General features: G+C 31.1%; 1 protein-coding gene across 3 annotated transcripts in view; it reads right to left on the reverse strand.

Moving 5' to 3' along the window:
* LOC139512889 (protein piccolo-like) overlaps nt 1–16,822 on the reverse strand; it is a 55,482-nt gene that overhangs the window by 27,666 nt on the left and 10,994 nt on the right. The gene's annotated exons all lie outside the window — the stretch shown is intronic.

A 16,822-nucleotide genomic window follows, 5' to 3' on the forward strand; every position in this document is an offset into this window, starting at 1 on the left:
CATGAACTCGATAATATGTATCAGCATTTCGCGTGTATTTTAGTCTATAAGCCTTCTTATTTATCATTCGAAGATTGCCGACGAGCATATAACCTAATTTAACATAAATATTATTAGACATGGATAGCGAGCGCGTTTAATTCAATTTTACTAGGTCTGTTATACATAAAACGTGCATAGAAAGCCATGTCTAGCTAAAGGGTTAATTTAAAGTTCACAATTCAATTCAATCAATTCAATATTTTATTTACGTCTCACCTTATGTATAAAATTACACAATACATTTATAATTCACATGAATATACGGATTCAATGAGGTTATATTACTGACTTGCAAGTCATTAAAGCACCAGAGATGTTTTGGGGCTAATTTTGACACATTTGGGTCCAATTGACAGCATAAAACAAAATATTATTTCAAAATTCCGCTTTTATGAGTACTTGAAACCAGACGAATCGTATTTTGATAGTTTGTCTAAATCGAAGTTAATGCCCCTTTTAACTTTCTTTTTTGTATATGATATGAGCAAATATTGATATCCCAAGTAATGTTTACGTTAACGATCATTTTGATGTTCTCTTGGCATGCCGCATTCAAGCAATTTTGGTTTCTTTTTTTAAACGATTAAAAACCACGACTCCATACATCATATCACATCTTCCCTTTTTTAAATAAGACAGTTATAAAGGACATCTGTTCAGATGTTGATAGAACCATCCCTGTATTGGCCGGTTCTCTTCAAACTCGACCTTACTTAATATGTTTTTAAATAGAATACAGATCAATACACACTTTTTACATCAATGTCCCATGCAAATGTTATTGATGCAGACTTGCGACCTATATTTGTTTTCACATTTGTTGAATAATTTAGAAGTACAAGGGAATTAAAGATGAAATATTGAAAAAATGAGTGAGACAAGCGTTTTTTAAATGAAGCTAAACGACTTTGAAAAATAAGACAAAAACAAACTATTTCTATTTTTTTTTTTTTTTTTTTTTTTTTTTAATAGTTCGGTAAATGTTCGTGCATGGTCATTACCATTTATATTTAAAGAAGACACATTTTACTTAAATATATATGTACGTTCTATATGCTTTCGAGGTTTTCTTTCAAATTGTATGTTTTATAGTATACTAATACAGTCCCTAGGCAGAGGTAAAGTCCCATCACAAAAAGTTAAAAGGGTCTTCCTTTACACAAGAAATAGCAATTCTTCCTTTACACAAGAAATAGCAATTATATTAATTTGAACATTTTATTAATTTGATTAAATTAGTTAAGATATTGCAACACAAAAAACAAAAAAACATTGTGTCTATATGCATAATAAGAATGTACGTGATATACTTTTGTCCATTGAACAAGAGATTCGCGGGATGGTTGGCATTAACTCATTGCTGTGAATAAGAATAACAAAAATGAAATAGAATGTCTAAGTTCTTTGAGAACTTATGATTGAACAGAACAGTTATAAAGGGCTTATATAGCGTATGATTATTCATGACAATATCTTCTAGAACAGACGAGAAGACGCCATTATGTAACTTCGAAGTTAACATTTTTATCTAATGCCAGTTTATTGGCAAGATTGTAATAAACAGTCGTTTATCGTCAATATTGAAAACAGGATCGATAATAGTTCTAAAACAGATCTTTTTTCACTTTCTTTCCAGTAAAAACTGAATAATTTCCTAGAATATTTTATCCTTGTTTTAGTCAAAATATATTATTTCATAAGGATGTTAGTGATGGAATTACGAAGTAGGCTAGTTCTAATTCATCTTGTATGTACATGCATATGATATTAAAACAAGAAGATTGATTCTAAAGGGTATGGTGACTGCAAATTTGCATATTGTAGATCGTCATACTAGTATATCACAAAATTGTATTTTCTACTTTGTCTTGTTTTTTTTGGGGGGGTTGATGTTGTTGGGTTTGTTTTTATTTCTATTTTTTTTTTTATAAAACATTCCATCTAACCTGTAGAATTTATTCTCAATTGATGCATAGACTCGGTTCACCTGTTGGAGACCTTGAGTGACCTCTAGGTGTCTATTTTGTTTGACTTCTGATATTTGTCAATGTTTAATCCCAAATCGTTCTTTTATTCATATTGTAGAAGCGTCAACGTTGAGAACCAAACTAAATGACGACTTGATAACCACAGGTTTTTAAGCGTTAGAACATGTATAAGGAAGTAAAGCTTATTTCTCGCATATTTTCAGTTTCTTATGTGATTTAAAAGTATTGAGTGTTTGCAAAGTTGTTTTTTTTTAAAAGAAAGTAACATAACACATTGGCGCTGTCGTTATCAGGTTTTAGACAATTAAGATGTTGTCATTATAACTGATGGTTTTCTATCGCTTCTATACAAATTATGGTACCCTAATGGTATCTAAGAGCTTTCGAATGGCACTTTACTTGACCTTGAAATAGCGATAGATTCTGACCGCAATTATACTTATAACGAACATCTGGTTTAAGTGAGCATCACTGTATATAGTCTTCATTGCTATTAGTCTGGTCAATAAATATAGAATTTGTAAATGGAAACTGATGAGGCCCCTCATGGGGGGGGGGGGGGTCCTAGTAATCACATAATCACCATTTTTTTGCCAATATAATCACATAATCATTAAATATTTGCTTATCTTTAGTAATCAAATAATCATAAACTAAAAATACAGTCCTAGGTAATCAAATAATCATGAAATATTTGGCTTAATAATCAAATAATCATTAAAAAAACGGCCAAGTAATCACATAATCAAAAACCCCATGAGGGCCCTCACTGATGTCTGTTAAGGATTTATATAAATATATACATATATATATAATATCGATCAAGTGTCACTTTTATTGTAGATATAAAACAGTACCCAGAGACGATGCTTTCCGACAAGAAGCTGGGCAATAAATCAATGTATATATGCAAATCTTAAGTAGGTATTTGGTGGTACAATTGAACTAAGCAATAATGTTTAATTGGATATAAAACAATTCTATCTCAGAATTAAAAGCCGAAGCCTCAAGATTGATTGTCAGTGACATAAGATAATGTGTTGTTTCAAACAAAGTTAGTTTTAAAACAACATGAACAAGGAGACTAAACTAGTAGTACAAGTTTTTTTAAACATTAAATGCACAATGTAAAAAAATACCCACATTGTCGGGGAAACTATAATCATCATGTTTACACGTACAGCTACCGATCAATTTTGATGAATTAAGACAGTAAGACAAAATATAAAAGGACAATGAAAATTGAACATTCTTTAAAAAATTCTCATAAAGAAATGGACACCAATCCCGTCGCTTTTATTAATCTTTAGTCATACAAATCGTTTATGAGAGGTGATATCATGTGATTTGGGTATGTAAGCAAATCCTACTCCCCATGAGGCAACCGTTGTGTTCAAGTAAAGTATAAACCAGCTGATAAGTCTAATTTTGTAGGTCACATTTGAGGAGAAGAGAAGGAAATGGAATGTTGATTCAGAAGAAAAAAAATGTTCTCAATGCTATGATAGATAATTTTATTAACCAATCATGGTGCCCAAAATTTGAGCAATACAATCAAATGAATTACAAAATAAAGAACAAGAAAATGATTAGAATGATTAAAGTTCAATTAAACAAAAAACCACATGAATACACATTTACACTAATTAACCTGATATAAACCAAGTTATTGACAAAACATAGTTGTTATGGGTGCCACTGTGACCTGGAGAAATTACATAATTTGTGTCAACTGGTACCACAAAGTACAAAGATTCCGTGAATCAATACAAAATGAAATCGCTAACAGCACGTTATATTTACATTGTTATTTTCCGACGACTTCGTTTTTATAATGCTAGCTAGTTTACGTTTCGTGTTTAAATTGCATTGAAAACTATTCCTAAAATCTACTTCAAACATCTACGGTGTTATTGAAGCAATCATTTACCCATTTCGTACGTTCGTTGACACATATTTCTATTTGTGTAAATAGGTCTGTCATTATAAACATCACAAAAATTCGAAATAGATATAATACGAAAATAATTACCAATGAGATTTAGCTCTCCACCAGAGACCAAACGACGACAAACTAAAGGTTAACGTTCGGCCTTCAACAATGAGCATAATCCGTACCCCAAATCAAGCTATAATTGGCCCCAAAATAACACAATTCAAACGAGAAAATTAACTTTTGTGGTCGCCCAGCCTTCTCTTAACCTTTGACAGTGGTGGTGTTAAAGCACAACATAAGATAATATAGCTAATTCAAAGTCCATCAAAACTGATGAAAAAAACATGTTTCTAAGACTAAAATATAAATCAGTACACATCCAACATGCAATGGATTTACGGTGTTCACGGCCGACAGTCGGCTAATCGAGAGATTGGTCGGTTAATCTATATTGAGTATGCGGCTATATGGTTGATTGGTCTGTTAATCGGGTTGGTTATACGTCTGTTAAGAGTAAAACGCTTAATTTAATGTTAAACTCTATTAAATATACAGATTTTTGGCATGTTATAAGAACCAAATCAAAAAAAGAAAAGTATCTGACAAAATGATATCTATCATAAAATATTTTGCACTTGTAAAAACATTTCTTAGTCTGCGCAGTTTTCAGTAAAACTAAAAGTTTGTGGTATTTATGCTTATACGCATAGCAATTTTTTTTAATAAAAGGCGAAACAAACAAATTTAGATATCATTTAAAGGACAAAAAATAGTACTGTGGTTCTAAAAAATAAATTGACATTAGTAAATATTTCATAATTGTAAAATAACGTGAATAATGCCACGTTTTAGTGAAAATTATGGGAATAAAGTCTGTAAATGGGTTGGACAATTGAAATTTTGTCAGTTAAGAGTTATTTAGCCACGACAATAATTTTGCTACCTTTATATTTTCCCATTGAAAAATTTAAGAATGAGATATTCCTGAGTAAACAAAAATGACAATACGGTGCCACAGTATCCTAGAAAGATCATTTTTATTTTAACTTTCTTTGCATTTTATTGAAGGGTGTGTCACTTCAATATAGCGTGATATTAATTGGCCTCTGGAATATGCATGAATTTTTTATTTACGTTTTCAATCAGCCTTAATTTTTGTGTCTGTTCGAAGTAGCACGTTCTCAATTCCGACTGAAAGTGTTTTTCTAATACAACACAGGGTACATATATAACGTGTTCTCGTTCACATATGAACATGATATTTGTCACTGGACGTTAAACCCTAATTCGTCAGCATCATCCAATTGGTTTTTTTCTTCTTGACTAAATCATATGTTGTTTACAAACCAAGAAGTAAACGGAAAGAAGCGACATAAGTGCAGAGGAGAACTACAGTTGTCTATGGTGGCCGGTGAAGTCCATTTTGCGTTTTCGCGATTTCGCCTTTCATATTCTATAGGGCGAAAACGCAAAATCGCGAAGTCGAAAACGCGAAAACGCGAAGTCGAAAACGAGAAATCGGTTTCGCGTTTTCGACTTCGCAATTTCGCGTTTTTCGCCATATAGAATATGTAAGGCGAAAACGCTAAAGCGCTTAAACGCAAAATAGCATTAACCTGCCACCATTGTTGTCCGCATATAAACTTCTAAAATTTGTCACCAATATAAGTACATCGCAATCCGTAACTGTTTTAACAGCCATCGGTGTTTCATGTGTGTATTCTTAAACAAGTCTTATTTTTCTATCGTTTTTAGCAATGTATCACTCTCTACTGTCCTTATATATATTATTCTATATTCTGCGTTTCCATCCAGATTCTCGTATATACTATGAGGGTCCGCATTGGGGGTATTGTTTATTTCTGTATTCTTTAAATTGCTATGTCATTTTTTCTACATTTAATTTATCTTACTCATTATTTTTTCTTTATTTTTCATATTTTGTCATCCCAATATATGTTTCTTATTGATGTTTAGTTACATGACGACGTTTATCTCTGATTTATATACTGGTTACCAATGTAGATGACAAATTTGTGTCATTCATGACAATTAAACAGAATCAACATGATATATGCGATCATTCTTGGATGAAATTAATATCACTTTAATATTACACTTTTTGAAACCATTTCTATCATTTTTCAATTGCATGTGTTGTTTCCGTATATGTTATGTTTCATTGCTCATGTGTTGTTTTCGTATATTTTAGCCGCTCGTCTTAAGCCTACTCATAATGACACCCCATATATAGCAATAAAATTATACTTTTATTGCCATTCATGACTCTTAACAGACCAATTAACAGACCGAGTTTTATACATCCGACCCATTAACAGACCAGGTTTTAAATAAAGATTGATTTATGTCACCAAAATACAGATTTTCGTGTAGATTTTTCACACAATGATATCAATATGGTTAACAAACATAATGCCTTTCTTTTTTCGATGTTCAAAATATTGAATGCAAGTAAATTTAACCAATGTGTCATTTTGTGTAAATTTAATGTGTGTAAAATGTGTATAAATTTTTTGATGAGTAACCCGCCTTTTCATTTTATAGATCGTACAACGAAGCTAGAAAAATAATAATTACACCACTGAATTCAGTACATTGAATTGTTTTGTTAGACATGAATACTTTTTATGATGAACATATATTTAGAATGTTATACAATGAAACATGCTGAACTTTCAATGATTTTCTCGATAACACCTGATTAACAGACTTTAGCCAACCCGATTAACAGACCAACCGCCGATATAGCCACATACTCAATATAGATTAACCCACCAATCTCTCGGTTAGCCGAGTGTCGGTCGTGGTGTTAAGATCTCTTTAACAATCACAGAAAACCATGATCTTGATGTCAAAATATATGTATTGACAGAATGAAAAACCGTTAGTACTCATTGATAACCGTGTAACGTAATAATATTTAGTTTGGTTTTCATTTATAAATGTCTTTTTTATAGATTTAAGAGCATATGACTTTATCAAATGATTATGAAACGCATTCTATGTAATAACTTTATTTTTAAGTATAGACCTGAAGCCCGGTTCCAGGTGCCGGATTATCCCGCTGTGTTGAAGACTCATTGTTTGCCTTTTACAGTGTTCTGCTCTTTGATCGGGATGTTGTCTCTTTGACATATTCCATTTTCAATTTAATCTATGTAATGAAGATTGCATTCCGTCTTTCAAATTTGACCTTAGAATGTTTGCTTGTGTTTCATATGACTTCTATTGTTTTATGCTCTAACACGTTGTATAGTTTTGGACTTCTAGTTTATGTCAAGGTCATGATTATTCCAGAAACATTTGTCGTGCACGAGTCTCAACGCAAAAAAAATTGTTAGCGATGTTCACAAGAAATCGATAGTATGTGTTGTGTTGAGTTTTTTTTTTTCATTTCACCTCATCAGTCTAATAATGCACAAAGAGAGCAAATTGTTATCATAAATTTTCTTAATATAAAAGAACACGCGTGATCTATTTCATTGAAATAAAGAAGAAATTTGATATTTTAATCTTTTGTCTCTGCTGCGACTGCTAACCAAACAATCGATATTGAGGCTTCATGATATCTTTAATAGCTAATTGTTTGTCATTTACGTATCAAATAATTTGTTCTCGTACTTCTTTTATAGGTTAATCCATAAATATTCAATAATGTTTCCAGGAAACTGATATCGGATTATTATGATAAGAACAACACTTGTATGTAGGATAGAATTAAACATGGATTGTCAATGATTAAAAAGGAAAGCTCATTTCGTGATAATGAAAGATAGTGCAAACATAAAGCTCTTGTATATAATCAATTCACGTATTGAGAGAGGATCCGTGATGATATGAAAATAATTCGTGACAGAATTCGATTAAATGGAATATACTCCCATAAGTATCTTCGGATATCGATTTCTGGAAATCTATTCCATCACCGATTTCTATACATTGTTTGAAAACAAAACAAAAAAGATGTCTGGCTTTTCTCTCTTGACCTATGATCGTATAAGGACACAAAATTGATACCATTAATTACACGAAGGCGTAACGATCTGACAAATGAATCGATATGATGACCAGCAAAATTAAAGTCATAAATAAGACAGTTTAGTACTAAAAATCTTACAAGCAATCTACGTTTCTTTTAAATGAATTGAATGCTCAATTTAGAAATCTGCTTGCCGCAAGTGGAGGAAAGGGAGTGGGTTCAGAAGGTCTGAAATCCTTCTTTTTCGATCAATGCTTTTGAATGGGGACATATGGTTGGATATCCCCCCACCTGTTTTCGCGTTTAGTTTTTTTCAGTGATATATGTTCTTGATTTTCAATCTTTGTATGTGGACTAATATACGAGAGGAGATTCAAGTTCTACACGCAAAAGGCACAAAAGTAATCGCTAGTTACTTTACCTTAAAGGGAAATTCCGCGATTTTTTACTTATCATCTAATTATGTTCATCTTAACATAAAAAACACATTTGCAAAGTTTTAAATTTATATTCCTTCTAATAACGGAGAAAATCAAGTATTTGTAACTTTTTTGGTTGAATTCTCGAGTGGGTCGTGACGTATTAGCCCGATTTATTGAATTCTGGGAAAAAATAAAATCTGTTTAACTCTTATAGCTTATCGACAATATACGTAATTAAAAGCACACAGCTGACGAATGGTCGAAGTTATGAACCACAATATAAGAATGAACGAAAATGAATATGCATATACCGTTTTGTATTGATTGAATTAAACTCCTATAAAATTATCTCTAGTAAATGTTTTTGAATAAATTTAATTAAATATTGTTGAGATTTTTTTCATAAAATATTTATTGAACATTTTTACTGATATTGAACTGAAAATATTTCAGTTCTATTTACCGTTATTGTTTTGATAATCATTTCAATGCAACTAATGTGTGAGCAGAGTGTGTATATTATTTTGTAAAGGTCACTGTATATTTCTCGGCTTGAGGTCAATTCGTTTACCTTGTAGCTATTTAGCCGCAGGTGTGAGTTCAAGCGTACACAGGTATAAATGTTGTTATTTGGAAAGGATAAACAGAAAGGATTAGAAAGAGTATGCTGTCACGATGTTAATACACTAAGATTTAATACACGATGAGAATAAAGATACAATAATTAAATTGTGTAAATTAATTGAAAATAAAATTCAGATTCGTAATTCCGAAAGTGTATAAAAATAAAAGGAAACAATTTTTGATTACTTTCTTAGCGGCAATTGGCGTAAAGATTCAAATATGAAGCAAAAAATAGTAGTTTCAATCTTTTATAAAAACTAAATGCAATATTACCCAATTTGATATACCATTGTACATCTGTTTGATATCATTGACTTTACCGGAATTTCTTAACTTGTATTCAAATCTGGCTGTGTTTAAATGCTAATAAAACTATTGCAATTTTAAAGTTTTTAATTGACAAAAAAATACAACATACAACATGCATGATTTTTTTTTAGTTTCTTTTTAACATTTTATTCTTACATAATTAAATTCATTTGACAATCATTTACACGAACTTTTTGTGAAAAGAATATCAATTATCTAAGCTAAGGCATATTTCTTTTGAGGATTTTTGAGGATTTTTTTTAAAATTCTATGATAATATTTGTGCAATGTTGAACATGATAGCCGTCATTAATCCAAATAAGTAATACAGAAGTTGTAATAAAAGTTATATTTTAGTCATGCATAACCGATATTGATGAATTTATAATAGTTCGTCCATACATCGTTGTTTTTGAAACAATCATTATTAGTATACATGTAAGTTTCCTGACGTATAAGAGCCATTACAATTCCAATTCCTAGTGGCGTTTCGTTCGTTTGTTTGTTGGGAAAGGAGAGGAAATGCAACCGCTTGTACAGATAAACGACAGAATTACCATACAAGCATTTATAGTCAACACAATCAGAAAGAGGTCCCATCGTTAGACGGGGAATATGAAGGCTTCCAAGAATGAACAAGTGACATGTCTAACTCTGAACAGTTAGAAAACAGACTATCGACATCGACCGCTTGTTCTTAATATTTGAAACTATATGCATATATATACGTATACGTTTATGATATATATAGTGATGAGTTCTTGCGTCTGACAAAAACTAAATTCCTTCATGGTTATATCTTGCCATACGTTTATATTGGTTTGTAAGGTGATTACTCACAATCGTTATTTGAAAATCCTGTTTGTGAGATGTAGATTCATTTCAATACAGAAATTTCGTCTATATATTTCACTAGTGTATAACACGGAGAAGCTCTGAAGGTCCATTACTCCCATTTTGTTTGGGTGTGAACCATCGATGTTTACAGCAATATCACAGAATAAGATTATGATGGTAGAAAGAACTATGGGCGTCATGTGGCAAATATTACATGCATATCGGACAATGAGTTGTCAATCTGTATGAAAAAATTTCCAATACAACCATATTATTGAGAAGGAATGTTTACATGCTATACTCTCGTACTAGTATTGCAGGGTTCTTGTGGCGTTCACCTTAGACAAACATCTTTTTAACGATGTTTAAAAAAAAGACAGAACCAATTTAATGTCATATTTCCCTTTTTTTTTTAAATATAACTAAAAGTCTTTTATCTGACAAGAATATCCCTATTTAGCGAACAAGTAATTTATTCTTTTTTCTGTTATTGAATACCAAGAAAGAAAATAAATCCCGAAATTAATTTGAAACTTTGATACTCAAAAGTTTCCCAGCAAAATATTCACATTCCCTGGGGATAATTAGTGTTCGTCCAGCGGTCTCTAAAAACACCGCAAAGGACCTCCTTTGTGCACAAAGGAGCACTAAGGACCTCAAAGAAGTTTGATAAGAGCACAAAGGACCTTAATTTCCCTTTAAAGCATTAAAATATTATAATTCCTGAAGAAAAATGTAAAAAAATTGAAATAGTTTCAATAAAAATTGCGATTTTTATGATGTACGATTTGGTATAATCACCGGTATCGGTTTGGAACCGACTTTATATCCGGGCTATATGATAGCTCATGTATGTGAATTTTTAAATAGTTGTAATATGATATTAATGATAAAAACGTCATTTATTATTTTTAATATTTTGTTGTAATATTTTTTAAGAAAAAAAAATATGTATTAAGTTAAATTGGTATTAAAGTTGAAGATTTACGAACTGCACAGTCATGTGTTCTGTAATGGGTACGGATATGCATAATATTACGACCCTTTTCTAAAAGATTTTACTTAGTAATACATTCATGAATTAGAAAATATTGAGAAAACACAAACATATGATATAAATACAGACTGGGCAATAAACCGAACAAAAATAAAGCAAACATTGTTGGTCAAGATTTTGACTCGAGCATTAATAAGGATTGTTTCATGAAGACTTGATAGCACTTGGGATGAAAAAAACGTTATAAATTCTTTACAGTTAATTATTAGCGTTAAAAAACTGTCTTTAAAAACAATTACATTCAGAAAATAATAAAATATGTATTTTTAAATTATAAATATATTTAAAAAAAACAAAAGAAAACTATAGACATATGCACAATAATAATATACCAGTTTTCGAAATATAGATCTCACAAGCGGCGATCAAAGACATCGTCTATTGAAGTTTAAAAAATAATATGAGAAAACCATTTTACTCTAGATTTTATAGGAATTAAAAGACTTAATATCAAAGAGTACTTCATTGAAACATTCAAACTTCACAATTTCAACCTGCATCACTCTCAATAAAACTACTTTGTTTTTTGCGAATAAAATTTGATAAAACAAAGACTCACGGTATTGAAATTTCTGAAAAACGGATTAAAAAATTCAAACCAATTTCCTATACCTTTAGAATAAATCTCATACTGTTTGTTCCCTTTGTGTCTTAGAAACGTTTTCGCAAAAGCAATTTAAGAATCGTCCAGTTAGAAAATGTCGGTACATACTTTGTTTTTGTGCAGAATAAACAAAAATATTAAATGATATTAGCAAATAAGCCCTAATACGGATAAATCAGCATGTGCAATACTGAAAACGTTACACTGTCGATATAAATCAAGATTTAATATTGCTCTTCGAACAGGGCCAAAGCGGAAAAAACAGTGGCATATATAACAATTGTGATGACGAATTACTTCCTTTGTTCGAGAACAATCTTATTGAAATATAAATCTGTGATTTTACTAGGTCCATAGCTTCAATGAACCAAAGCAAAAGTTATACATCGACCTGTATTTAAATCAAATTGGTTCTCTTCTTCTTCTGGTATACAATAGTCTATCGACATTCGATGATTACATACTGTTGGCATACGTGGACTAGTCTATTTACAACAATTTTACCCCTATTTATTCAAAATATATGTTTTTTTCTTATGTTCAATGTATACATGTATATATTTTAAATTGCGCTATAATAGTTCCGTAACTTTCTATCCAGTCGTATAAACGAATCGTCGGCAAGTGCGTACATTTTTTTAAATCAATATTTCTGGTCTGTTCCAATCTGTCCTTCACTATTGACAATGACTATATATTACATTTTCCCAAATTCACCCTTGGAAAAAATATTTAAATAGATTTTAATTTCATCAAATCTTATTTTTTGGGTATTATTTATATGTTTATGAATTATATTCTTTACACTAGAAATGTTATTTATAAACAAACGTATGAGTTTAGTAATGACAAGTAAGACAGAGTTGTATATTATTCATCTGATAGTTCAAAATGGAAAGTTATACGTTATTTGTTATCAGCCGTGTACACTGATCAATACCTGCAGAAGTGAAACGATGCATGAACTTGCAAGCCCGACAGGAAATCGCTTGAATACCTGGACGTGTCACCTCACACCCCTCACAATACCTTTGGAAGTAATACCTTTAGCCATGCTGGTGATCAGATGAGGGAAGATCAAAATATATTTGTTTATTACTTTAAAGAATTATGAACAAATTAGATTTTCGAAAACAATTTTCACGGAACACTTATTTATGATTTCAACTTTGACTTTTCACCTAATTCCAATATCAACAGCTTAAAAACAACAGACATGTAGTAATTTAAAAAAAAAGTAACAATATTTTTCGTATCAAGTTAGTTAGTCGGATAAAACAACCGTACGATTGACAAGATATCGACACGCAATTACGACTACATCGGTTACTGTAGTTTTGTTTCTTTGTGGTTTATAGACATATCGTTTTTATTAATCGGGAAAGAAGACAAAATGGCGGATCGCAGAGAATTGATACTCTAAATTTAAAATCGATGGTGATCGCTTATCTAGCGGAATAAAACTTTAATATCTATGAATTTGAGCATTTTTATACAGAATGAACATAATATCAATTTTTGATTTTTTTGCGAAGTTTCCCTTTAACTAATAGATCAAATTGAATTAATACCACTGGTAATGCACTTTTAGAAAGGAATAATTAATTATTCAAAACACGACCGTACTCAACTTGTTAATTGGTTGGCTTGAGGATTTTCTATCTGGTATATTCCTTTATATATCAGTTCAGTGTACATAAATATATCAAGTTAAGCGAGCAAATAGAGAAGAAAGATGTTTCTTGCACAAAAAACAGAATATGACATTTTCAAACTGTGAAGCAAATGAGATTTCAAAGTCCAGTAAGCAACATAATGTACGAGTTACATAAGTATTCGTAATCTAGAACACAATTACTTTCCCGAAAGCCTCTGAATTTAAAAAAAGAACAATGATACCAATTCTTTAACATAATATGCTACTTTCAGTCAAATATAAATCAAATCAAAATTTTGAATAATTTTTTTTCGTTTCGTAAGTTCGTTTTTTATAAGCAATCTTAGTCCGTATAACAAATTTTGAAGGCATTATAACTCAATTTAAAACACAAGTAGCAGCAGACAGCTAATTAAATCTATAAAATACGATGAAACATTATTTTTGTCTAGTCGGAAGACTTTAAAAAACCGTAATGAAATTAAAGCAACAGAAAACTAGGTTTTGATTATTACCAAGTTCAGAAAATCGATTGGAATGCTTAAAACTTATGCGTCTGTACCGTGATTTAGACATGTCAGAAGATTGGTGGTAAATTTGATAGAATATTTTGAGAAATGCAACGCCACCTACTTTTATTCAAGAATGTTACGATAAATATAATTCTAAGAACTAATAGATGTTGATGGATATATGTTTCTAATCTAATGTAACCTCTAAAATAATTGAATTGCATCAAAATTGAAATGTTTTAAATATGAAAGCGTTAGAATAAAGCGTGGAGTTTATTTATCCTTGATTGTATAGCTTCGGCAATTATATATTTGGTAAATATAATCAAATACCAAATGATTTAAAAAAAGAAAAACAGGTAAACAAAAAGAACCAAGCAAAACCGAATTTAACAGGAACATTTAAACTTTGAAAAATGCAGCGCTAACAGAATTTTTGTTTCATTTATTTTATGCAACGAAAATAAAATGTATGCGTTAAAACATCGATTTTGCGTCTTTAAATCATAGTTAACCTACAAGGATGTAATTTGTATTCAGACAAACATTAATCGAGCTTCAGTGACAAATGTTTCTTTGGCAGTTCGGTATTGTCTGTTTTCGATATAAATTCAATTAGGAGACTCACTAATACATAGATGTGTATAAAGTGTTTGGAACCAAAAACCTCTTGAAAAATATGCTTTTTTATAACATTGAAAATACAAAACAAAAAAGCAACAAAAAAAAACAAAAGAAAAGAACAAAAAGAGAAAACAGGAAACAAATTTTAAGCTAAAGACATTGACTCTCACTAGCACATCTACAACTGGTCTTTAGCTAACTGCCGCCAATTCACCTTATAAAAAAAGTCGTTTGTGATTATTAAATAAACTAAATGTACAGTAGTTGTCGTTTGTTTATGTAATATATACGTGTTTCTCGTTTCTCGTTTTGTTTATATAGATTAGACCGTTGGTTTTCCCGTTTGAATGGTTTTACACTAGTAATTTTGGGGCCCTTTATAGCTTGTTGTTCGGTGTGAGCCAAGGCTCCGTGTTGAAGGCCGTACTTTAACCTATAATGGTTTACTTTTTAAATTGTTATTTGTATGGAGAGTTGTCTCATTGGCACTCACACCACATCTTCCTATATCTATATAAAAGCTGTATGTGTCCATTGAACTAGTATATATCATTTTTCTAATTACTCTGTTCACAGAATGTTTGCTGACGAAATTGATTCGAATTCTATACTTTAAAAATGAATCAATATTTTCGCTTATATGATGACTTTTTTAAAGTCACACAATGCCTGTTTAAATACTGCCTATGACGGCACATCATAGCTGCAATAAGCAACAACCAGTATATTCGATTGTTTCTAAAGAACATGTCTCCTTTTTTTCTATTATAACTCTGTAATTCTTCTAAATCACATATCTCGTCAAAGACTCAATTAATACAAAATAACTAAGGATGGTTTTACAGAAATGAAGATACCTATATCACAAGAAAGATATATACGACCAGTACTATGGAAAGTTGATCATAAGAACGCCTTTTGTCTCTTTCTTATCCATTTTAACTGATATAATTTGAGGTAATAGAGACTATTTTATCGCTGCGTAATTATATATTGCGGAAAGACAGAGACGATATATGGCCTTGTTGACGTATATGTTTTAAGACCAGCACTAATTGCGTTACAGTGCAAGAAGCAAGATCAATGCATTAAAACTTAACTTCCGCCTGCCGACGAAACCATCCTGAGCGGAACTCTCAAGGGAAAATTAATAGGTTAATACGAACATAAAATATTCACAAATTGCACGTTTCAGCATGTAAATGCAGTAAATTAAAGAACTTCGATATCTAGACGTTTGAAAATCGAAAATTCTATTATTATTTCGTAGGTATATTAGATGCTTATACAGTAGAGTATCGCAGCAAATTACCACATGGAAAAAAGAAATTAGAATAATAACAATGATACCTTTCTTAAAAGATGACGTACTTTTCATAAGTATGATAGAAATTAAAAACATGCAAAAATTAAAAAAAAACATGTCTTTGGAGTAAAAGAATAAAATAAAATACTTAAAAATCACGTAATCACATTGTGACTGTCTTATTTATATACTGTTATAATCATTTTTACGAATTTTATTGCACACATAAAACAGCATAAAAGTTTGGTAATTTAAATTTGCATTCAAGATCATTCAACGCACATTGTTACAAAAGCAGCCATTGAATCGTGTACAGATGGCTAAGATAACGTAACCTGCCAGCAGGACAAGTTTTTCGGGTTTTTTTGTTGCGAATAATGTACATTTAGGTAGGGCATACGTAAAATGTGTTTTTGAGCATCATACTTTGTTTGTTTTCAATTTGTATTCAAATATCAGAACGATAGTATTCGTGAAAATACAGCAAAGTAGATGCCCCCGTTATGATCAAATCTTTTTTTTTTTATTAATAGCCATTGCATGTGTTCAAAATGTCAAGGCCACCATACCGTCCTAATTCCACTAGTATGTGATCATCGAATGCGACGTATTACCGGATGTTATACCGGCGTCACACATCAGCGTATAGCTCCGACGTACACCGGGCGTGTTAAAAAATCATGTACGCTGCCAATACGCTAGTAATGTTGGATGCATTCAACCTGTCAATCATATCTGTAAAACGAGCTTTAAGCGTGTATTGGGCGTACGAGAAGCGTACCTAAGCATTTATCGGGCGTTTAAGAAACGTATGGTTACGTATGCCTGGCGTTTGCCTAACGTAGATGGAATGCACGATACGAAGGGAAAAAATTACAAACACACCCGCATACGTTTTAGTCGA

Source organism: Mytilus edulis, chromosome 1, assembly GCF_963676685.1.
Source record: "Mytilus edulis chromosome 1, xbMytEdul2.2, whole genome shotgun sequence".
NCBI lineage: Eukaryota > Metazoa > Mollusca > Bivalvia > Mytilida > Mytilidae > Mytilus > Mytilus edulis.